Source organism: Suricata suricatta, chromosome 8 (genome assembly GCF_006229205.1).
Source record: "Suricata suricatta isolate VVHF042 chromosome 8, meerkat_22Aug2017_6uvM2_HiC, whole genome shotgun sequence".
In the NCBI taxonomy this organism is placed as follows: Eukaryota; Metazoa; Chordata; class Mammalia; order Carnivora; family Herpestidae; genus Suricata; species Suricata suricatta.
In genome coordinates this window covers 9376892-9401230 of record NC_043707.1, presented here as the reverse complement: position 1 = coordinate 9401230, position 24339 = coordinate 9376892, and the positions used below count along the sequence as shown (strand labels likewise).

General features: G+C 48.9%; 1 protein-coding gene across 1 annotated transcript in view; it reads right to left on the bottom strand.

Moving 5' to 3' along the window:
• The window catches only part of SNX29 (sorting nexin 29), a 173090-nt gene that overhangs the window by 7149 nt on the left and 141602 nt on the right, over window positions 1-24339 (bottom strand). The gene's annotated exons all lie outside the window — the stretch shown is intronic.

Genomic DNA, 24339 nt, shown 5'->3' with positions numbered 1-24339 from the left:
ACGAATATCCCTGGCCCGTGCTCATCACCTCAATCTAGACTGTGAGACCTTAAGGAGAGTGGTCAGATCCTGTCGCTCTTGTTTTAGCCCTTGTAAAATAGTATTACTATGGTCCACATGAAATTGAGGCTCAGCAGGGTTGGAGACTGGCCAAGGTCACCCAGGAGTGGAAATCGGATTGATATCTGGGCAACTTCAAAGTCTACACCTTCCAACATGCCAGGGTCCTTCCAAGATGGCCAGAGAAGGGAGGCTCCCCTAGAAGGGAATCCGTGGGAGAAGCTTAATCAGAAAATAGGGATCTTCCAGCCCTACTTTTCTTCAACCGAACAGGCCAAAGCCACTGGAGACCAGTTACATATAGGAGAAGTAACGAATTAATGAAACCTGACCTGACATCGTAAGACGGCAGAGTAGGAGAACTCTGAGCTCGCTGTCCCACGTTTTCAAGTGGATGTCATCCACATCCCTGTCACTAAACGGAACAGCCATCTGAAGACTGGCAGAACAAACTCCACAACTAAATATAGTGGAAAAAGTTGCATCTGAAAAGCTAGGAAAGTCGGAAAGTTAGAAGGAGGCTGCCCACAGGAGGGCAGAGAAGTGGCCTCACACAGGAAGACTAATCCCCGCAACTTTTGGCTTTAAGACCCAGAAGGGCTGAATCCCGTCAGTTTGGAAAACGCAAAGGGTTTGGAACCTGGAGCTTTGAACATCAGCTGACTCAGCACCAGGTGAGCCTGGAGGGTGAGTGACAGCCCTTAAAGAGACAGCAGCCGGGGCAGAGAAGCAACATAGATACGGCAGTTAACACCAGGGGAAAAGACATCTGTTCATAAGGATTTCTGAGCCTGATGAGGGACTTTTCCGAAAATGAGAGAAATGGCAGGTGCCATCCTCCCCCCACCCCCAGAATAAGCACAGAGACACATCCCAGAGGCAGGGCTGCATATCCTCATGCTACCTGAGCAGCCAGCAGTGTGTGTCATGCCCTTGAGTTCTCCCAGGACTCACCCACTCCAAGCCTGCCAGCCTTGGCCCTGGGTTCAAGGCAAATTTTGTTAAGGCCGTCCAGGCACCCTACCAAGCCAGCCAGGTGGAGAGCTGTCACCCCACACATGTGCTCCATCACACCCAGCTCTCAGCCCCCAGCCACCCTTGTGTGTCTAGCCCATTCACACACCCCAGGGGAACGAATTAATGACCTATAAAGTAACAGAAAGTAATCAAGCAGAACAAAAGGGATAATAATTATACAAAATGAGAGCAGACTTAGGGAAGTCAGTGATTCTATCAAATATAACAACACTCATATTATCAAAGTCCCAGAAGAGAAAGGAGGACAGAAAATTTATTTAAGAAATAAGGAAACAGATACCCAGATCTAGGAACGCTCAAGAGAATAAACAAAAGCAGAGCCACACTGAGACAAAATTAAATTTGAAAAACATAAAGCAAAAGTTTTCAAAGCAACAAGTCATTAACTTACAAGGGAAAACCCATAAGGCTAGCAGGAGATTTCTCAACAGAAATTTGGCAAGCCAAGAGGAAGTGACAGGATATATTCGGAGTGCTGAATGGGAAAAAACTGCAGCCAAGAATACTGTATCCATTAAGGCTATCATTCAGAACAGAGGAAGAGATAGTTTCCCAGACAAAGAAAAAGTAAAGGCGTTTGTGTCCACTAATCCAGCCCTGCCAGAAGTATTAAAAGGGACTCTGAGTAGAGAGGACAAAACGTGACAACACAGAGATAGGAAACAAAACAGCAGTAAAAAGGAGTATCTCTGTAGAAGAAAAAAATTAGTCAAGGAGCTCACAAAAGAGATTATAATATAGTAACCTATACGTAAAATTTGCAGAAGAAAAAATAGGTTCACACTTGAACGACCATCAACTTAATATAGACTAACATACATGGAAGGGTTCATGTACAAATTTAATGGTATGCCAAAAACCACTAAAAAACATGTAAATAAAGAGACAGAAATCCACATGTATCACTAAAGAAAATCAGCAAAGCATGAAAGAGAAAGACAAGGAAAGGTCAAAGAAAATCCTCAAAACCACCACAAAACTATAAAATGGCGATAAATACCTGTCTATCAATACTCAGTTTGAATGTAAATGGACTAAATGCTCCAAAGCAAAAGACACAGGGGGACAGATTAACACGCAAGACCCAGCTACATACACTGCCTACAAGACACCCGTTTTAGACCTACAGACACCTGCAGACGGGAAGGCAGAGGCTGGAGAAACACCTACAAACGCAAATGGAGGTCAAAACGAAGCCGGAGTAGCAATGCTGCTTCTATCAGAGTAGCGATACTCTGAAACACAGACTGTAACAAGAGACAAAGAGCACCGCTACATGATAGTAAAGGGGACAAGCCAACAAGAAAATAGAACAACTTTAAATATTTATGCCCCCAACATAAGAGCAACTAAATATATAAAACCATTAATAACAAACATCAAGGAGCCAAGTGCTAGTAACACAATACTAGCAGAGGACTTCATCTAAACAGAACATCAACAAGCAGACAACAGTGGCTCTGAATGACACCCTGGAACAGAGGAATTTAACAGATACATTCCAAACATTCTATCCTAACAGAGCAAATGACATTCTTCTTCAAGTGCACACAGAACGTTCTCCAGAATAGATCACACATTGGTCCATAAAAACCAAACCTCAACAAACCCAAGAAGAATGATTTACCATTCCTATTTTCTGACCACAACACTATGAAACTTGAAGTCAACCACAGGAAAAAATCTAGAAAGACCACAAATACATGAAGCTGAAACATGCTGCTCAAGAATGAATGGGTCACCCAGAAGCAAAGAAACAAAAAAGGACATAGAAACATGAACATGAAAACAAGATGGCCCAACATCCCAGGGATACAGCAAAAGCAGTTCTAAGAGGGAAGTTTGTAGCAATGTACTGTTCAGGAAGTAAAAAATACATCAAAAAACTTAATACCTAAAGAAACTAGAAAATGAACAAAACCTATAATCAGCAGAGGGAAGCAAATAATAAAGATTAAAGCACAAATGATATAAAAATTTTAAAAAATAATAAAACAGATCAATTAAACCAGGAACTAGTTCTTTGAAGAAACAAAGGCAGGAAAATTGATTAACCTCCATCCAGATTTATCAAGGGAAAAAAAAATATTCAAAATCAATGAGGAAAAAAAAATCAACACCACAGAAATGCAATCATAAGAGATTATGAAAAACTATATACCACCCAACTGGACAACCTAGAAGAAACTAATCAATTCCTATAAACATCCAAAACTGAAATAGGAAATAGAAATTTTGAACTGATAACCAGCAAAGAAATTGAGTCCTAAATAAATAAATAAAACCTCCCAACAAAGAGAAAGAAGTGCAGGGCACCTGGGTGGCTCAGTCAGTTAAACGCCCAACTTTGGTTCAGGTCATGATCTCGCAGTTGGTGCGAGCCCCACATTGGGCTCTGTGCTGACAGCTAGCTCAGAGTCTGGAGCCTGTTTCCGATTCTAGGTCTCCCTCTCTCTCTCTCTGCCCCTCCCCTGCTTGTGCTGTCTCTCTCCCTCTCAAAAATAAGTAATTAAAAAAAAAAACATTTAAAAAAAATTTTTAAAGCAGCAGTGAGAAAAATTTAAAAAACAATCCTATTTACAACTGCACCCAAAATAAGATACCTAGGAATAAACTTAACCAAGAAGGTGAAAGACCTTTAACTCTGAAAACTGTAAAACACTGATAAAAGAAACCTAAGACACAAAGAAATGGGAAGAAATCCCATGCACATGGGTTGGAAGAATACTGTTAGAATGTCCACACTAGCCAAAGCAACCTACACACTTAACTCCTATCAAAATATCAATAGTGTTTTTCATAGGACCAAAACAAACAACCCTAAAATGTGTATGGAACCACAAAAGACCCCAAATAGCCAAAGCAACTTTTAAAGAAAGAAAGAAAAAAAAAAAAAAAGCAAAGCTGAGGGCAACCTAATTGCAGACTTCAAGACATACTACAAAGCTGTGGTCATCCAGAGTATGATACCAGCACAAAAACAGACACACAGATCAATGGAACAAAATAGAAAATCCAAAAATAAACACACAATCATATGATCAATTAATCTTTGACAAAGCAGGAAAAAATACCCAAAAGAGAAGACAACAATCTCTTCAACAAATGGTTCTGGGAAAACCGGACAGCAACATGCCAAGAATCAAACTGGACCACTTTCTTACACCGTACACAAAAAATGTATTTAAAATGGATGAAAGACTTAAATGTGAAACCTGAAACCATAAAAATCCTACAAGAGAACACAGGCAGTAATTTCTCTGACACTGGCCACAGTAACCTTTTTCTAAGTAAGTTTTCTGAGACAAGAGAAACCAAAGCGATAATAAACTACTAGGACTACATCTAAATACAAGCTTCTGCACAGAAAGACAAATGACCAACCAAACTGAAAGGCAGCCTATAGGAGATCTTTGTCAATAACATACCTGAAAAAGGGTTGGTATCCAAAATACATCAAGGACTTACAAAACTCAACACCCAAAATCCAAATAATCTAAAAACTGGGCAGAAAGCATGAACAGACATTTCTCTAAAGAAGACATGCAGACGGCCAACAGACACATGAAAAGATCATCATCTTCGCTCATCATCAGTGAAATGCAAATGCAAACGAAACTGAGACGTGCCTGGGGAGCTCAGTCAGTTAAGCGTCCAACTCTGGACTGTGGCTCAGGTCATGATCTCACCGTTTGTGAGTTCAAGCTCTGCATCAAGCTCCGCGCGCTGCTGGAGATTCATTCTCTCCCTCTCTCTGCCCCTCCCCCGTTCATGGTCCCTCTCTCTCAAAAGTAAAATTTCAAAAAAAAAAAAATATTCAAAACTACAATGAGTTGACGCCTCATGCCTGTCAAAATGGCTAAGCTCAACAACACAAGAAACAAGTGTGGGTAAGAACGCAGAGAAAAAGGAACCCTTATACACTATTGGTGGGAAATCAAACTGGTTCAGCGACTGTGGAAAAGAGTACGGAGGTTTCCCAAAAGGTTAAAAACAGAACTACCTTAAGACCCAGCAACTGCACTATTGGGTATTTGTGCATAGAATACACATAGAATACAAAAACACTCAAAGAGACGTTTATAGCAGCATCATTTGTCATAGCCAGGATATGAAAGCAGCCCAAGTGTCCACTGATGAATGGATAAATAAGACATGGCATATGTATACAATGGATTATTCAGCCATAAAAAGAATGAAATCTTGACATATTCAATGACGTGGATGAAGCTAGAGAGTATAATGCTAAGTGACATTCAACATATGATTTCACTAAATTGAATTTAAGAAGCAAACAAGCCAAGGGGAAAAATGAGAGAGGGAGAGAATGCAATAATAAACATTCTTAATTACAGAGAATAAACTGATGGGTTGCTGGGGGGGAAAGATAGGTGAAATAGGAATTAAGAAATGTACCGTCATGATAAGCACAGGGTGGTGTGTGGAAACGTTAGATTATTAAACTGTACACCTCTAACTAATATTACACTGTATGTTAACTGGAATTCAAGCAAAAAATTCACAGTAAAAAAATAAAAATTTTATCTTTAAAAAATAAAATCCCTAACCATACAGACAGCAGAAACCTAGATCCTCACTTCAGAGAAGGGAGTAACATCATCAAGTGAGACGACTGGAGGCAAACGGTGTGGTCTTGGATTGGAATTCAGGGTTGGTGTCAGTGTAGACTCATGAGGTCATTTCAAAAGGACAGAGAAACACAGAAACCAATTCATCAGGGTTGTCACCGGACAAATCCAGGACAATCTGACCATCAAAATGGTGATAGTAATGGATGATGAGCTACTAAATAAAATGGACATCCATGAACCCAGAAATGGGTACATGGAAAGTTTACTGCCTCCGGAGATATTTACATTGGCTCCAACTACCTCCCCACAAAACACTGAACCACTGTAAGGGGAAATGTGCAGAGTGGCGAAGGAGGGCAGACACCACCAGATCAGGGCATCAAAGTTGGCAGGCTCACTAATGGAACACATTAAAGCCGTGAGCCATCCGCTAGGATCCTCACAGAAGAACATGCATCACCTCCCTGATGTTAATAACAAAGATGCATAAACTGAAGCTCATCTTGGAAACAACCAACCAACCGAGGGACATTCTACAAAATAAGCTGGACAATAAACTTCAAAAATGTCAAGGTCACAAAAGTCAAAGGAAAAAAGTTTTCAATAAACTGTTCCAGACCTAAGAAATTACATGAGTCATTCTGGACTCAATCATTGTGCAAGAAAGGCCATTACTGGGACAACCAGTAATGGTTGAACATCAAGAAGGGAGTAGATGGAAAAGTGTCACATTGATTTTCTGATTTTGACAAGCTGTGTGCATTACGGAGGCGAATGTTGTGTTCGTGGCCAACACCAATACACTGAGGAGCTAAGACATCATTCCAGGCGCCCCTGCACAGATCAACGTTTGTCCTCTGGAAGAGACCTGGAATCAGCACTCTAAGCGGCCCTGAGATCACTCCGGGCCACATGTGAGGACCATCTCTGAGAACCACTCGCTGCTCCGTGCTCTCCCAGCACACCCCATTGGAACCAGAGTCCAGAGAACCACAATCATACTCCTCCTGACGTGGTTCAGGACGCCGTGGTCCCTAACCAGGCACAAGACATCTGACTACTTCTTGCTTTCCGGCCATTCTCTCTAACAAGGCAGTGCGGAGGCAGCCAGGGGGCCTGAATTCCGGGCAGTCTGCATCTTTCCTTGAGCTGTATGGTGTCTCATCTGCCAGCTGGAGTGGGGGGAGGAGGGTCGTAAAAAGCTTGTTTGATTTTCAGTGCTCGCTCCCTATTCCCACCGTTCCACTATTTCTTTTATAAACCCCATCTCATTAGCCACCTGGTAAATTCCACTCAGAGTGGGAGGCTGGGCCCACATTTCAGAGCCAGAGCCAGGGAAACGGCCCAAACAACTCCAGCAACTCATGAAGGTAATTAATTGCAGATGATACACACCCAAAATACCCTGAGCACAACAGGAAAATCATAGGGTTCCAAACATAATAGCTAGAATCATATTTGACTGTCATTTACATTCAAAACTCTTTCAAGTTACTTCTTAGGACACTGACTTATTGAGAAGACAGCTTACTATTCACTTCAGTCCTCTGTGTCATTAAAGGGTTTGCTTTGAGGCCTAATGGGCCTAACACGAAAGCCGTCTTTGCCTCTGTGTAACCTTGGGCAACTCGCTTGACCTCTCTGGGCCCTGGTTTTATCACCTATGAAATGGGAGACTGGTACCTACTTTAGAAACTACAAGGACGAGGAAGTGTGTGCACACGTGCATGCATACACACACACACACACACATATGTAAATGCAAATATGTATCACATGTCTGGAAAACATTAAGTACTAAGTAAATGTGAGGTGTTCTTCTCTATGGTCATTAATTGTAAATTGTAAACGGGAGCTCCACCATCATGGTCTTCTAGCCCACAAAGGTCTGTTTTCTCCAAGCAACTGAAAGGCTAGGGGAAGACCCACAGCAACACTCAAGTCCTCCCTCAATTTCCAGGTCAGGCATCCATATGGAGCCGTCTTCCAGAGCTCATTGGATGAACACCAATTCAACCTCACCTCCGCAGAGAACACTTGCCTGATCTCCCTAGGCTGTCGTCGGCACCCCCAGGGATGGAGCCTCTTCCACACTGACTGAGGACTTGAAAGAAAGAGCCTCTCACTCATTGGGCTCCATGGGAGCCGGTTTAGGACACTCAAAGGTCCTCCATGGGCAATCTACCTTCGGGAAGAGTGAACACCAACAGCTTCACTGCAGGGCCAGGACAATAAACGTAGCCAAATAAACCAACCTCTGAAAAGAGGCAAGAATGGGCAGAAGCACCATTGTAAAATGGCCAATTGTGCCCTCAAGAAGGGTGGCCGCAAGAAGGATACAGGACTTGCTTTTGGGAGAATACAGACAGAGCGTAACTGCAAGCCTACTCCAGAGGTTTATCCTAGAGGTTTCCGAGCCAGAGCCCCATGGGGGCAGGCAAGTAGCATGCAGGAGTGAAGCAGGAGAGACGCACGTCGGGCAACACGCGCACGGGTCACAGGGGAGAGCACATGCGCGTCTCGGGGGCGTCGGTGACCCAACAGCAGGCACGTGGGACTGTGGCCCCCGTGTTGCCACATCTTCAAGAGCAGCTGGAGATCCGGATTTCTGTGTCAAGCTTTAACAAACCTTAAAAATCTTTTTTTTTTTTTTTAATTTTACATAGCAACTCATCTGCCCAACAAGACCCACCTATAAGCCCAATTCTGGCTGGAGCCCCCGGGCTCCCGCTGCTCTTCACTCTCAGGACCAGAAGCCTACTGGCTGCTTAGGTCCCTTCATTCGACCAAGAGGAAAGAGATTTGAAACCCTTCAGGGGCTGTCAAGAGTGAACCTGAATCTAAACACGAGAAAACAGTGGACAAACCCAGACTGAGGGATGGTCTACAAAGCAAATGGCCAGAAAGGAATACAGAAGTCAAGGTCATGAAAAACAAAGACTCTGTGGAAAGGATCCAGATTACAGATTTAACAGATGCAACAATTCAATGCAACGCCTGATTCTGGAGCAAAGAAAATGGCCATAGAAGGCTTCAGTGGCCTTGGTGGTAAAATCATGAACATGGGCTTTCCAGTCCATCACGTCAGGGTCTCCTGAATTGTGCCGTCATGCACTAGGTATGTCTGCAAGGGCCCTTGGTCTTAGGAAACATAAGCACTTCAGGGCTAAAGGTCGTGACGTTTACGACTCTAAAGTGATCAGGGAAAAGGCTCATATGGACAGAGATAGAGACGTTTCCCTCAAATATGGTCAAATACTAATGACCAGTTAATTTGTTATTCTTGCAGCTCTTCAGCAATTTTTAAATCATTTCAAAGTAAAAAAAAAAGAAAAAAAGTTTTTTTTTAAAAGGCACCCAACCAACAAAACCGGGTTTATAACAATAACCCGCAAAGTAGGGTTCCAAGGATTCAACAGCTCGCAACTGGCACTGAAAGGCCAGAAAGTTTGCTTTGTCAGTATAGATACAGCACGCTGACGGATCCGAGAGCAAGGCCCAGGCAAGGCCCTTACGTGGATAAACACGGTACAGTGCGGAGAGGTGCAGTCCACGAAGTGTTCCCACCTCCGGGTGCCGACGCTAACAGGACCACGGAGGCAGAGCCCGGCCAGCACTTCAGGGGCATCTGGGAGCACGGAGGCACACTCACTATCACTGCACAGCCTACAAATGAGGGAGGGCAGGGAAAGGCCTAGAACAGTCCCCCTCCTCCTGGGAAGTGCTGTGGTGCCTGGAAACATGACGGGCTGTGGTGGAGCTGCTGCTACCACCGGAGCCTTGGGAGACAGACCCATCTCGCATCTGAATTCCAAACTGAAAACTTGATTTGACTCTTGAGTAAGTCACAATACTCTCAGCAAATCCCAGCCTCGTGAGACCACAAGCAAGAGATGCAGACTATGAAAAAAGAGAAATTTCAAAGGTAACAAAATACAACAATGGAGGCCAAGTAGCAGAGAGAGAGAGACAAAGACAAAGGTCACTGTAGAGAGCTGTCTGGCTTGTAGACTTGCTCTAGTTCAGCCTCAGGGGGCAGGGGTGAGGATGGCACATGTGTGCGTGTGCGTGTATGTGAGTGTGTGTGTGCGTGAGAGAGAGAGAGAGAGAGAGAGAGAGAGAGAGAGAGAGAGAGGGGTGCAGTTTTACTAGATACAAATCATTAAATATCAAGATCTCTCCCTTTCTTATCTTCTCAGCTTATCTTGGAAAAACCCAGGGTCTGACCACATGGGGCTGCAGGGCTGGTGGCTGTTCTTGGGTGGCGCAGAGTAGGTAGCTGCTCCTTCAGACACGACAAAGGCTTCCCAGTTTCCCCAAGACTCCCCCGGCCCCTGTTCTCTCCTGGGGCCCACTCATTCACTTCCAGTATTCACTTGGCCCCTCTAGGAATTCCAGTTGGAGACCCCTGCCAGTCCATAAAACGGACACTCTGACAAATTCTAGAGACGGCTGTGGGATGAACATATCAGGGTCAAAGTCAAGACGGGATATAAAAATTAGATGAGCACAGAGTTGTCAATCGGGGTTCACACAAGCAGTCCCCTGCATGATGGCTTATGGCTCAGGGACCACAGCGCAACTTGCACGAGCCTGCTCAGAAAGGCACATTTGCGGTGATGCTCCATCAGTCCCAAAGGATTTCACCAACTGCAACACATTTCTGAGGAAACAATTATTTCACCCTGAACAGCTAATGACAACCTGACAAAGCAGAAAAGAACAAAACAAAACCCAGAACTCGGCTCCTGTAAGCTGTCCGTCACTTCCGCCTGTCTTCACGTGGTTAGAACAGTTTGCTGCCATGTTCAATTCCACCCCGCACCTGGGGGACGGATTACTGAAGAACGACTGAAGACACTGGTAAACATCAGGAGTGTCCCTTCTCTGGCCTGCAGAGAAAATCACGAGGGCCAGAACAATGTGTCTGGAAAGCTCTTACGATGGCTCTACACAGGTCAGTGCCCAAGTGTGATTAAAATCCTATGTGTTCTAGGAAGTTGACCGCACACCGTGGTCTGGAAGCCTCGCAGGCACTGGATGCCCATTGTTACCAAGAGGATTCAAACTCAGGAACAGAGCTACCAGGGGCGCACTCTCGCGAGTCCGACATCTTCATAGCTTTCATCTGTCACGTGGCTGCTTCTCAGCCTAAGCTCCTCAAGAGCAAGAACCTGACCCTGTACAACACACAGCACAAGCCACAGCACTGAATTCAGGCCCCAAGACGGTCTGATGACGTGACAACTAAAGGTAAGGAACATCTCAACCTCAGGGACATCCTCACTCCACGGAGGGTAATAACTAACAAAAAGACATTTGAGGATCAATAAGGGAGTTAGGACTATGGACGGTGTGTTAAATATTGTGGAATTATCAACCTCAGGCATCATACTATGGCAGTAATCGAATAGACTGGCTTTATTCTTGGGAAATAAATGTGGAAGGATTTAGGGGTAAAGAATCACAAGGTCTGAAATAATTTCTCCAGGAGCTCAGAAAAACACACACACACACACACACACACACACACACACACACATATATGAACAACCTATGTGTGTGTTTATTCCTTTAGTAGGAGTAGAAATAAAGACAAATGTACCAAGTGTTAACCACAGGTAAATTTAGGACAAGGTATGCCTACCCAAATTCATATTACTCTTATAGCTTTTGGGTAGATTTCAAACTTTTCCAAAGAACAAGTTAGGCAATTTTTTTTAAATAAGGAAGGTTTAATGAATAAAGCAATCCATTACCAAGGCTCAAAACGACTTTTCTATGCCCCATTCGGGCGGAGGTGACGGGCCACGGGCTCCTACGACCTCGGTCCCACCGGGAGCCCCTTGGTCTGAAGGCCTGATGGTCACCGACTTCCAGGAACCCTCCACCACAGCCTGAAAGGGAAGCAGGCAGTGGATGACAGATGGTGCTTAGGGGCCACGAGGACCGTCACTTTTGTCCAGGAAAGTGAGCTCTGGTCCACAGTAATCCATCAGCCTCTTCCCAGCTCACCTCACCTTCAAGTGCATGTTCCCTGGCATCTCCCCTCTTCTGTGCGTGGCCTGGTGGAACCACTACGAAGGGGGGATTTATTCGTGTTCTTTTAAGTGCCTATTCAGGAACAATTCTAGGACAACAGCAGTCACAGCAGCCTAGCTTGTTGATCTGTCTAAACAGATCAACAACTAAATGGCAAAACCAAAAGCCTATAGAGGAGGTAAAGCTGGGTGACAAGGCACCCACAAACCCCAAAAATCTAAGCAGGGGAGGACAAGCCAACAGCCACGGTGGCCTGGGCTTCTGTGGGCGCAGGCGAGTGCAGAGGGACGCAGTGTGGGCACCTGGTCAGACACTCTGCAAAACGGACCCTCCATCACCAACGGGTGCTCCCCAGGAAGGAGCACCTGCAGAGCCTGTGAGAGAAACGTCGAAGCAGGTTTCCTTTCTCCCCACAGCAGGTGACCCTGCGGGGCTCATTCGTGCAGGCTGGCCTCCGCTAACCCTGGACACGGGCCCGGAGGATGCCCTTCCCGGGCAGGGGCTGTGGTGAGGACACCGTCCACCGGTGAGAATCACAACAGAGCCGAAGACCCCGGAGGCGATCAAGGTAAAGTCAGGGGAGGACAAGGCGGGCAGAAAGCTTCGGGAAAAGGTGTGCCAGGCACCTGCGTGCACCGTGAGGGCAGAAGGAGATCTGCCAAGTTGGAAAGCACAGCCCTCAATGTCACCTCCTTCCAGAAGTTTACTTTCCTGACCCTAGATGACAGGCAGCAGAAGAACCCAGATATAATCCCAAGTTCTCAGAAATAAGAAAAACAAGTGGAACGTATCTACAGATAACGAAAACACACCAGAAATACCCATGTAACTGTAACCTTCTATTTCCAACGAAGCTCGAAGACACACGGAAGTGAGACCACACAGCAAAGAACAACAAGACCCAGAATTAGAAAAGACTCAGTCATGAGGTGACAAAACTCCGGCAATTGAAGAAAACATTTCAAAAACGAAGACCACCCTAGAACGAACACTTAGAAGGTCAAGTAAATAAAAGCTTTAAAAAATAAGAAGAAAATGGGGCACCTGGATGCTTCAGTCAGTTAAGCATCTGACTCCTCTGATTTCAGCTCAGGTCATGATCTCCTGGTTCTCGGAATCGAGTCCCATGTCGAGCTCTGTCAGCACAGAGCCTGCTTGGAATCCTCTCTCCCTCTCCCAAAATAAACTAGCATTTAAAAAATGAAAAATAAATTAAAGGAAATAAAGAGAAATAAAAGAGATTTGAGAGAAAGTGACAAATACTAAGGACAAAGAAGATCTAGCATACAGGAAACAGAAGCCCCTGGAGAGGAAATAAAGTTTGTTGCAAGCAATTTGGAATTACATCTTGCAAGACCTCGCCGCGGACCTAGGAATACAAGTTCTAAGTGACTAACGCCAAGATTCAGTCTAGTAAAATCTATTCAATATCAGAGAAACTGAAGGCGGCCCTGGGGCAAGGGACTTCTAAGAGAAAGAAAATTAGATTATTATCCATCTTTGAGAGCACTGCTTCCAAAAGACCTAGTAACGTATTTACGACAATCAAGAAAATGTGATATAAGGGTTTTCGGATCCACCAATTTTACTTTCAAATATCAAGAGCACAAACCAGTAACGGCACACAACACCTGTGAGCACGCTGTTCCCACAAGCACCACCCCACCCGCCCGACCCCCCGCAAGATCTCAGAGCAGAAGCTGTGTGAGCCCCAAGGACTAGCAAGATGGGCAAAGGGCTGGTGGAAAACCTTACAGACTTTATGTAAGCTGACAGAACCGAGACTCCACCACGAATAAGGAGGAAAAATATGTTACTGGCCCTGTGCTCGGGTAACACAGGTGCAGGAGGATTTTTTTCAAGACTGGGGAAAGTGTTCGTAAAAATGTTTCCATTCTAAACCGTTACATTTTAACAGTAGTATTGGTGTTACTCTGACATTTTACAAATGGTTTATACCTAGTAATGTATACATATCTATTTTACCGTTAAATTCCTCATTCTTACTGCTATTTCCAGTTCAAATTCAGTTTTACAGGGTTTACTTTATTGCTTTTATATTCCATTTACATAGGCTGTACTCCTCGTACAAAGTATGCCAAAGACACACAGGATGGTGGCATTGGGATACCCTGTGGTAACTCACCTGCTTTGTCCCACAACACTTACAGGACAGAATGAAACCACCACCAGAGCACAGACTCCAGGAGAACTCTCTCCCTGTCTCTCTGCTGCTCCCTTCCTCACACTTCCCCTCTCAAAATAAATGAACTTTCAGAAAAGACCCTCTACTGGGGCACCTGGGTGGCTCAGTCGGTTGAGCATTTGACTTCAGCTCAGGTCACGATCTCACCATTTGCGGGTCCGAGCCCCGGGTCGGGCTCTGTGCTGACAGCTCAGAGCTGGGAGTCTGCTTCAGATTCTGTGTCTCCCTTTCTCTCTCTGCCGCTTCCCCTGTCACTCTCGCTCTCAAAAATAAACAAAAAAATGTTAAGGCCTTAATCTCCAGACACAGTCACATCAAGGGTTAGGGCTTCAACATATGAATTTTGGGAGGATGTAATTCATTGTATAACAAATAGTGACCCACTTCTGACGGGGCCAATACCCATGCCAAATTTATGAGACCAAGTGAGAAACATGCAACCAAGTTAACAGATGAGTAACAATTTAGTTAATCCCTGAATATCAGCCCTAAAAATAGAATAATCCCCAAATAATTATTCCCAGCCCCACGCTCCCTTTGGAAGTTACCTAAGCAGTAAATGAAATATAATTAACGTGGTTTTTTTGTTAAGCTTCTGCTCAGGAGAGAACACTGAGCTATGTCCCTCCTAGCTCAGGCACCAAAGAATTAAGATTTGCAATAGATTCAGATTTTCGGCTTAGAGAAAAACCATTTTCTTCCCCCCAAAATCCCAAGAGCAACACGGCCAAACACAGACTCTCTTCAACTTGCGGTTTATTACTAAGAGGGAGAACATAGCTTTCAACACGCCACCCAGCACAGATTCCATTTTCATCTCTTTTGTAACCTCCTCATCTTTTTATTATTCATATTTATCAAGAACCAACAGTGTTAGCTCATGGAAAATACACCTATTCCTTCGGTTTTTAAAGGAGCTTGGAGGATTCTTTCTTCCCAGTTCCAAGGCTGCCCTGATGGTTGGCGAATGCCTCATGAGTCGGTGTGCTGTCACCGCTCAATCCTCTCCTGGCCCAGCCCGGGGCACCTGGCACTAAGCGGCCGTGGAGGTGGAGCGGGCAGGAATCCGTGGATAAACCCCTCTGCCTCCCGCCTGCCCAGAGCAGCCACTGGCAGAAACAACTGGATTCTTTCGCCCTTTCCTTGGAGCAGAGGTCAGGACAAAAAAACCCTGATGACTTATTCCTGCCCAGATGGGACTTCCTCCTTCTTGCCCTTTGAGCAGAGTGTCCCAAGATGACCTGGAGCCACTTGCTCTCCGAGGGGTTTCCCTCCACCCCCTCCACAGACTGTTCCAGCAGCTCAGGCGCACAGAGCCCGTGCCCCAGCCCCGCGCCCACCCCCCTCACTGGGAGAGACCCCCGAAGGCTGCTGGGCCACCAGGGAGGTGCTGACCTGACCCGCTCTTAGCTCACAGGAGCCTGACAACCCAGAGGAAGACTTCCCATCAATCACACTCACTTTTGCTGAACCGTCAACCTGGAGCAGGAGGGCAAAACCTACCCAAGGGTCAAAGGAATTGAAATACACAAAGCCCTCAAGAGAGGAAACACCTGGCCACCATCTTGCAAGTTGGGAGATGTCGCCCTTCCCTTCTCCCCCAGCCTCTCATCGACTCCCACAGCAGCTGTTGGCCCCTGGTGGGAGGTAAGACTTCTCCTGACCCACGTGTGGAGGAAGCTGCATGTCACAGTGGGACACCACTAGGATCTGAAGTGTCAAGCCCCACATGCCAATAGCAAACTCACTACCTGGCAACTCACCAGCTATGGCAGGGTTTGGGGGGTGGCAGACAAAATGAGGCCGTCGGGCCAATGCAGCCACCACCTTCGTAAATAAAGTGTTGTTGGTAAAAGTGTCTTGCCAGTAAAGCTTTATTGATATGCAGCCACAACCACTAGTTGATATGTGGTTTTTTTTTTTTTTTTTTTTTTACAGTACAGTCGCGGAGCCTAGTAGTTGCAACAGAGATCATGCGGCCCACAGATCCCAACATATTTACTATCCGGTCCTTTACAGACGAAGTCCGCCAACTCATGAGCCACGCAATGTCTCACGTAAATTACTTTCACTCTTCCAATCTTCACGTCCATTTCCCTTAAAATGAGAACGGCACGGCCGTCTGTCCCTCCCGTCTACAAATCACAGTCACTCACTGTAACCTCATACTCTCCAGGGCAATTCTTTGAGTTCTGAGCACATTTCCCACCCAGAGTATTTTCTTTAATATGGAAAACAACCCAATGAGCAAAGTCCTATTATGAATCCATTTTACAGAGGAGGACACAGAGGCTCAGGGAGCAAAGGTGACCAAGGTGACACCTCTAAGGTAACAGTGGAGCTGAGGTTCAGTCCAAGCTCCTAAGCCCCTTCTCTTTCGGGCCCTGGGGACACAAGCAGAGGTGCTCACCACCAGAGCAGGGCAAGGACAGACCTCAGCCCCACCCGGGGACCCCGACGCCCTCCAGCCCGGCCCCTCTCCTCCCTCCCATTCCCTTCCCCCTTCACCGGCTAACAACAGTTTACCTACTTCTCAGCAGGTAAGCAAAGCCAAACCATGTGAGAGCCGCCTCAGGTGCCGATTTGCATTTCCTTCTTGTGCAACACTTCACACTGTTAGGTAGATAAGTACAATTAAAAAAAAACACACACACAACTTCTCAGAGAGCCAAATACTTCCAGAACAAAATTTCAAGGCTTTTGGTGTAATTTAGGGGAAAAAACAAAGCCAAGAACAAAAACCATGCGTGCCCCAGACGACCACCAGCAAGCAGCCGGAGTGGGAAGGTCTGCTGGGAACGTCACAGCTAACCACGTCATAAAGCACCACGAGATAGGTAGGCTGGGTATTCTTTGGAAACTGAGGCAAGGAGAGAATAAGAGACTTGCCCGGAGGTACACAGCCCGTAAGGAGAGGAGCTGAGAATTGAAACAAAGTCCTTGACCAGACCTGACAACCTGCCACCCCCTTGCCACGAGCTGTGGACTCCGGAGACATTAGAGACAGATGTCACCATCGAGCATCTGAAACAATGATCAGACAAACCTGAATTGGACCTGAATGCAGTATTGAGCCTAAAAGTAAGGCTCCCTCCCTTCAACCAGGTGACATGCCTCCATGCGTCAGAGACCTGAAATCCAGGATCCTGGGGTTGGCGGCGTTCGCCGAGGTTTCCAGGTTCGAGAAACTTTGGGTGTCATGCGCTTCCTTCTGGAGACGGCCCTTCATGAGACTCTAGAGGGCTGTCTGACCGATAGCCCCATCTTCCCTACCTACAGGGCCAGGCATCTGACCCTGGCTAGCCCCGCCCTCTGGGACGGAGGACCAGGCCAGCGGAGGCCCTACTGACCCGGACAGCCCAAGCCAGGGGCCTTTTGTGCAGGAATGGGGTCCCCCGCTCTGCGGAAATCCTTCAGGAACCGAACCCTGGAGCTGCTCAAAGTCACGCTGGCCACCTTGTGAGACCCCCCAGTTGAGGAAGACGTCAATCCACACAGAAAGCTCAGGGGACAGACTCGGAGGCCAGGAACTTCACTACTGTCTGGGTCCACATCAGACACTGACATCATCCTCTGGGGCGTCCGTTTACATGGACCAACACGCTCCCTGTTGGGGTTGTGGTTTTGTTTTGGGGTTTTTTTTTTGTTTTATTATATTGAACCTGATTTAAGTTTTGATTTTTTTTTTCTTTCAGTCAGCAGCCCTCACACAGTGCCTCCCTCCATCTGCCATTCCTACAGGGAGTGCCCACTGGCTACAGCCCTCAACTACTCTCTCCTCTTTGGCCAAGCCAACTACGTGGAGTTTGGGATGCGGCTGCAGCATGTGAGCTGGGTGGTGCCCCCATTCCCACCCTCAGCAGTTGCTTCTCAACATCACAGGCTCAAAATAAAAGCCTACCAAAAGCACTTAAACAAAAAAACCTACACTCTGGGAAAGACCTATCAAAAGCATACATGGACAGGGCACCTGGGTGGCTCAGTCAGTTAAGCGTCCAACTTTAGCTCAGGTCATGATCTCACAGTTCGCGGCTTGGAGCCCGTGTAGGGCTCTGTGTTGACAGCTCAGAGCGTGGAGACTGCTTCAGACTCTGTGTCTCCCTGTCTCTCTGCCCCTCCCCTGCTCATGCTGTCTGTCTCTCTCTCTCAAAAATACATTTTAAAAAAGCATTAAAAGTACACATGGACTGCCACCTGACTCAGGATGATGACAAGAGGGAAACAATGGAGTGTTTTTGTCCCCTCCTCTTTTTGTTTTGTTAAGAAATCTCAGTCTTCCGGCAAAGCTGGAGTGATATAAAAGCAAACCACGGAGGTGCTCTTCGTCATTGTGCAACCATCGATTAATGGCAAGCGTCATACAAGCCTGTAGGAAACCCTGAGACTGCCAGAGAGCCTCGGGGCTCTCCCGTGGGGTCTGTCAGGAGCCGGAGGAGGAATCACAGACACCCTGCAGGCACCCAGCCCCAGCGCGAGTCCTGCCAGCTCTCCTCCAAACCGCCCAAGTAACCTCAGGTACAAAAACCCCCCAGACCCAAAAAGCACCTCAAAGCCATGATTTTTCTCCTGAGCTCCAGAGCCCTAAATAAATCCCACCACTACCCACCTGCACATGAAGGTCTCCTGGACGTCTCTCGGCCAAGTCCCTGGCTTGCCATCACCAATACACATATGCAGGCACACACACACACACCCCACAGGCACGTGTGCGTGCATGCACACTCACACAGGTGCACACACATACAGGGCCACGTCATCCTGTGCCGCTGCCTCATCATAACCCACCCGTCTCACAGAGCCTACCTCCCAAACTCCTTCCGCAGCACCTCCTCGTGGCAGCCCATCTGCCCCCGCAGATCACCACCACCCTCTCCTCACTGGACCCCCTGCCTCCACGGAGCAGTGTGGTCCTACCCCAGGTGAGACCCACCTCACCCACACTGAACCAGAAGCAGTTGCTCGAATGTGCCGCCATCTCTCTGAGCACTCATCACGGGACCTGCATGCCGGAGAGGCCTTCCCTGGCCGCCCTAGCGAGCAGGCAGGGCCATGTGTACACACACACACACACAAGCACACCTGCACACAAGTACACGTGAGCACACATGTGCACACAAGTACACACCATGCTCCCTCAGCCCTAAGGCTCCCATCCATCAAGTCATGTCCTGCTAAGACCCTCCCTCGCCTTGGGTGTGTTGTGAGCCCCCCTGAACACCGCACATGCCAGCATCACGCACATGACCCAGGCGGGCACCCTGAGTGCCTTGCGCCCACAGCCCTTTCCTTCCCCCATCAGCGCAGCGGATGGAGTCTCCTCCGCTCACGGCTGAGATGGGCTCCCAGGGCCCCCGAGAGAAGGCGCGGAGCCAGGGTTCACCTGAGCGCCTCACTCCAAGGCCCTCATGCGCTGCGCCTGCCACTCCCCTTCCCGGTGCACCTCGCATCCAGAGTGCCAGAGCTCGCCGGGGCCCTGCTGTCCTGCGCCTGCGGGCCACCTCCATCACCCACACACGGCCAGCTTCCTCCTGCACCGGGACATGACACAGGTGCACCCCCAACTCCCGCCCCCAAGCCACAGAGCTAGTTCTCAACCAGGGCCGATTTCACGCCGGACAGCAAGCAGCGGGTGAAGACATTTGATTGTTATGATTAAGGGGAAGGGGCTACCAGCATCTATGGGTGGGGCCAGGAGCAGCTGCTCGAGTCGTGCAGCGCATCGGACCTCCCCTGACCGAGAATGACAGCCCGGACGTCAGCAGAGCTGAGGGGAGAAACTTCCCTGTCAACTCCGCTCCACTGGGCGGGGAGCCTTCCTCCCTGCGCTGCCGCCTCCCCCATGCCTGCTGCACAGGCACTCACACGCCGACCCTGAGTTCCCCAGGGCCCCCCATGCTCTCCCATTCGGAGTGTGTCCTGCCCAAAGTCCCTAGGGAGAGGTGGGAGAAGCCTGATGCCAGCCCAGGGCCCCCAAGCCTGCGCCCCACTGACAAGCCCCACCTTCCCAGGGAGAAACCCTCCACGGGTTCCACACACAGTAGGCAGCTCTGGCATGTTCGATGTCCACAGGGACCCCGAAAGGCCTGTGTACAGACCAGTCGGCCCTGTGCTCTGAGCCCACCATAGGGCTCCGTCTACAATGGTGGCCCCGTTACAATCATCAACACGATGGGCCTCATCGAATTCAACACATCTTAAAACTTCTAACAGCTCGCCTGGTATGGTGCCCACACTTGTGTTTTGAGCCTGAATGAGCTGCAGGGGGCTTTCTCCTTCCCCGTTAGTCCCCGCCCCTTTTTTTAAACTAACACCTCTATGAAGATAACACCTCACACCCCATGCAACCCGCCTACTCCAATCCCACAGTCAAGGACTTTGAGCACAACCAGCACTACCACCAACCTTCAAGCGTCTCCTCTTCCTGCACACCCCCACAGATGAGCAGGGCTGGTGCTGAGGTCACCTGTGAAGTCCCCCTTCAGTTAGGACCCCATCCCTGGATGTGCAGACCCTTTCCTGTCCAAGCAGCCCAGGGGGAGGGCCAGGCCGGTCTCATGCAGCCCCCAGACTGCCACACCCCGCCCTTCCAGCAACGATTCTCCTAACCAGCCTCCCAGTAACTTGAACTCATAACTTTTCTGTGAATTCCTTTGATCTTCTGCAAGAGCTCTTCAGAGAGCAGCCTACCAGAATACATGGATCGGAATCTATGTTACAATCCAGTAATAACTCAAGGTGGGTCATTAAGACAATTGTAGCAGCAGAGGTGAACTCAGGAACGTCCTCGAACAGCCTCGCTGTGATGAGGGGTGACAGGAAGCCGGGAGAAGTCGCTCTCCAGCACGAGAGGAGGAGCGACAGGTGGATCAGGCTCTGGAAGGCACGGCAGGGTCTCAAGGCCGCGGTTCAGCTGTGCGGCTGCCCGCTCTGTGTCCCAGCTTCATCCTGGGGTCACTGGGACACCCCTCAGCCTAGCCCGTTAGAAGAGGATTCCAGCCAGGATGAGGCGTGTAAGGAAATGAACCCTTCGCGTGCAGGAACACAGAACGGAAGGTACTACCTAGGGTTTAGAATCAAAGTGCTTGCATGGCCTTTGACCTTGCTGTGTGACCTTGGACAAGACTTCCTTCAGCTTTGAGGCACAGTTTCCTCATCTGAAAGAGGAGTTATCCTCTCATCTCCTGGGGTACCCCCCACCTCCAGAGGACTGTATCTGCTTAGGCATCTCTCCCCCAGGAGCCTCAGTCCTGATCCCTCCACCACATCCGTACAAGCAGCGGGGCCTCGTCATGGCCCTCCCACGGCCCACACTCTTCGTTCAGAGCACGAGTCTGCTCCTAAGCACACATTTGACAAGGTGAGGACCTGCCACTGTGTGAGGAAGGTCTGCCAGTGCCGGGCACAGCGCCTGGCACACGGCAGGGCATCAGGGACCTTACGTGTCAACGGAGAGGCAGTGCACATGGGGGCGCAGAGCCTGGGCTCCACTGAAGACATCGGCTGACTCCTGTTCTAAAGGGGGAGGCCCTCAATACCTTGGGCTTTGTGAGTCCGACGGTCTTCGCGGCCACGGCTCGACTCTGCTGCGGCAGAGCCCAGGCCGCCGTGCCCAACGCAGAGAAGGACCCGGAGACAGATGCGTTACAGCAGGTCTGTGGGCCCTGCTCCAGAGGCAGCGTCTGCACTCAAACCCCAGCCTGGCCACTGCCCAGCAAGGACACCTTAGCCAAGTCACTCACCTCTCTGCCTCCGTCCCGTCAGATGGGATGGATACTTGTATTCACCACACTGAGCTCTGGGAGGATTCAGTGAGCGCCCAGGACACAGTAAGCACTCTGTGAAGATGAGCCACCAGAATCACGGGAGTCATCGTCAGTGGTGGCAGTGATGATAGAATCCCACCCTATGCACCTGGCACGTGGTGGCCGCAGTGACCAGGAGAACAAAGCCCCAGCAAGGAAAGAAGCAACCAGGTCAGCCCAGGGAAGGAAGGGGAGTCCGAGACACCTCCTTGGGTGCACAGAGGCTTGGTGACATTTGACACCTGGACAGCTTGGATGGCCAGACCCGTGGCTCACCACAGTCACCTCTGTGCTACCACCTCACCTGCTTTCCTGGCACAACTCAGACGAGCACCTCTGGGCGATGCCAGCTCCGGGCCGGCCAGACAGTCAGTGTGCTCACAGGCCACTGGAACTCCCTTTCTCTCTCAAGAGCCAGGGAGATGAGGAAAAAGGACATGGCAGTTTCCAATTCCAAATGAGGACAATGACCTCATCGGCTAAAAGGTGGCCAGGAAATCCGTTTTCCTGGTTCAGTCAACAAAACTAAGACTTCATCACAGGGTCCCCTAAATGTCAAAAATCCCTCTGGAGGCCAGACAGGCACAGCACCAGTGAGCCATGTGGGAAGGGTGTGACACCATGTCGCTGGCTTAGCACCACCACAGATGATGACTGTCTGACCCCACAAATAGGGGAGATCCACGCCGTAATCCAGAGCAAGGACAGAAATATTTTCACGGTTTCAAATAAGGCTTTAGTTCTGTTTTGCACAATAAATATCTAAGTAGCCCTAAGAGACCAATAACCACATTATTAAATTCACAGTGTTCAGCTGGACCAGGCATTCCCCTGTAATTGTTCAAGAAAGCTGTGTCACATCCCCTCCCCCACCCCCGATTTTAAACACACACACACTCACACGTACACACACACCATTCTCCGGATGCCTGAAGCTACTGGTGAAAATTCTCCAAAGAAATAGATGGTCTCCCAGGGAGGAAGGGCCCATGGAATTTTCTGAGCTCTGGAGTGCCAGGGTGGCTCAGTCCACTGGGCCTTCAACTCTTGATTTTTGGCTCAGATTACAATCCCAGGGTCGTTGGACTGAGCCCCACATCCATGCTCAGCATGGAGCCTGCTTAAGATTCTCCCTCTCTGCCCCCTCTCCTGTGAATGTTCATCCTCTAAAAATAAAGAAGAAATAAAACAAGGTTCTGTTTCCTGTGAGTTGTTCAACAATGGGCGCCCATTCCGGTCCCTCAGCAGAGAGCAGTCGCCGGGGAAGCAGAGGGGAAAGACGGGGAGAGAGAGATCTCCCAGAGGAGCTCGCTCCAAATGCACTGGGCGCCACACTCCTTCACCCCGGCACGCGAGTCCCGCCAGCACACCTCAAGGTCTAGCCGTTGATGCCTTGGGCCTCGGCGCACACCAGCCCCTCTGGGCAGACGGCCCTTCAATCACCCTGTGTCCCTGTCCGGCTCCTCCAGGTTCAAGGCAGAGCTCAGAATCCTCCTCGAGCCTGGGCCCACTGGGAAGGCCTTCTCCTCCATGCTAGCACACACCCTCCCTTCCCACCCGGCCGGGGAGCACTCCCAGCATGGCTTCCCCGCTGTTCTTGCCCGCTAGGCCAAGTGCCATTCCAGCACCGGAGCCCTGCCTATTCACCTCTGCATCCCCAGTACTCTGCTCAGGGCCTGGCACACAGCGGGTGCTCAGCAAACATTTGTTTCATGAACGCATTAACATGTGTCCCTCACTGAACCTCCAAAACACATCTGTAACCCTGAGCCCTAACTCTAAGGCGCTACTCTGACTAGGAATCGCTGCCATCAACTTGACTCTACGGCATGCTGAGTGCGGTGAGAAGCAGGTCAGGCCATTCTCCTACTCCTCTTCCGACAGCCGTCCAGGGCAGCCCCAGGGCGAAGAGGGCAACAGACCCACACAGGTGGGGCAGCGAGCCCAAGGGCATACAGCTAGTGCGTGGCAGAGCCAGCGGAGTCTGGGCAGTCGCACCTTAGGCACCCCAGGACCTCATCCTAAGCAGTAGAATCTGCAACGTCACACATTTGACCAAATATAATCACAGAAATAAAAAGTATTCATTTGTACAACTAGAGAATCCCTCCTGGCTCCCAGACTGGAGCCCACGGCCTGGCGCCACAGCGCCCCCCTGTGGCCGGCCTGAGCACAGTCTAATGGCAGTCTCTCAGGTGTGTGATTCTGAGGACATTCACTGAATCTCACCAGCACAGAGCAGGGGTGGCGGTGGGGGGTGACCGAGTGGGGGCCAGGGAGAGGGATACACACATGAACAGCATGCAACTCAGGGGCCAGTTCATAGTTTTGCTCACAGCAAGAACATGACCTCCAGAGCTCTTCCTCCTACCCTGTGCTCACCTGAGAGCTGACCCTACCTCGCCTCCACGGAGATGTACTTCGGAGCTGGCTAATCAGGCCTTCACGCTCCCCAGTAACAGGGACTGACTCAGGGATGGGCACACGTCTGGCTGGACGATAAGCCAATGAGAGTCTGTTGGACGGCAAAGAGCTAAAGCTCTGACCTGCACATGAAACCAAGAAACTGGGAAGTCTGGGCCCACACAGAGAGGGGAAC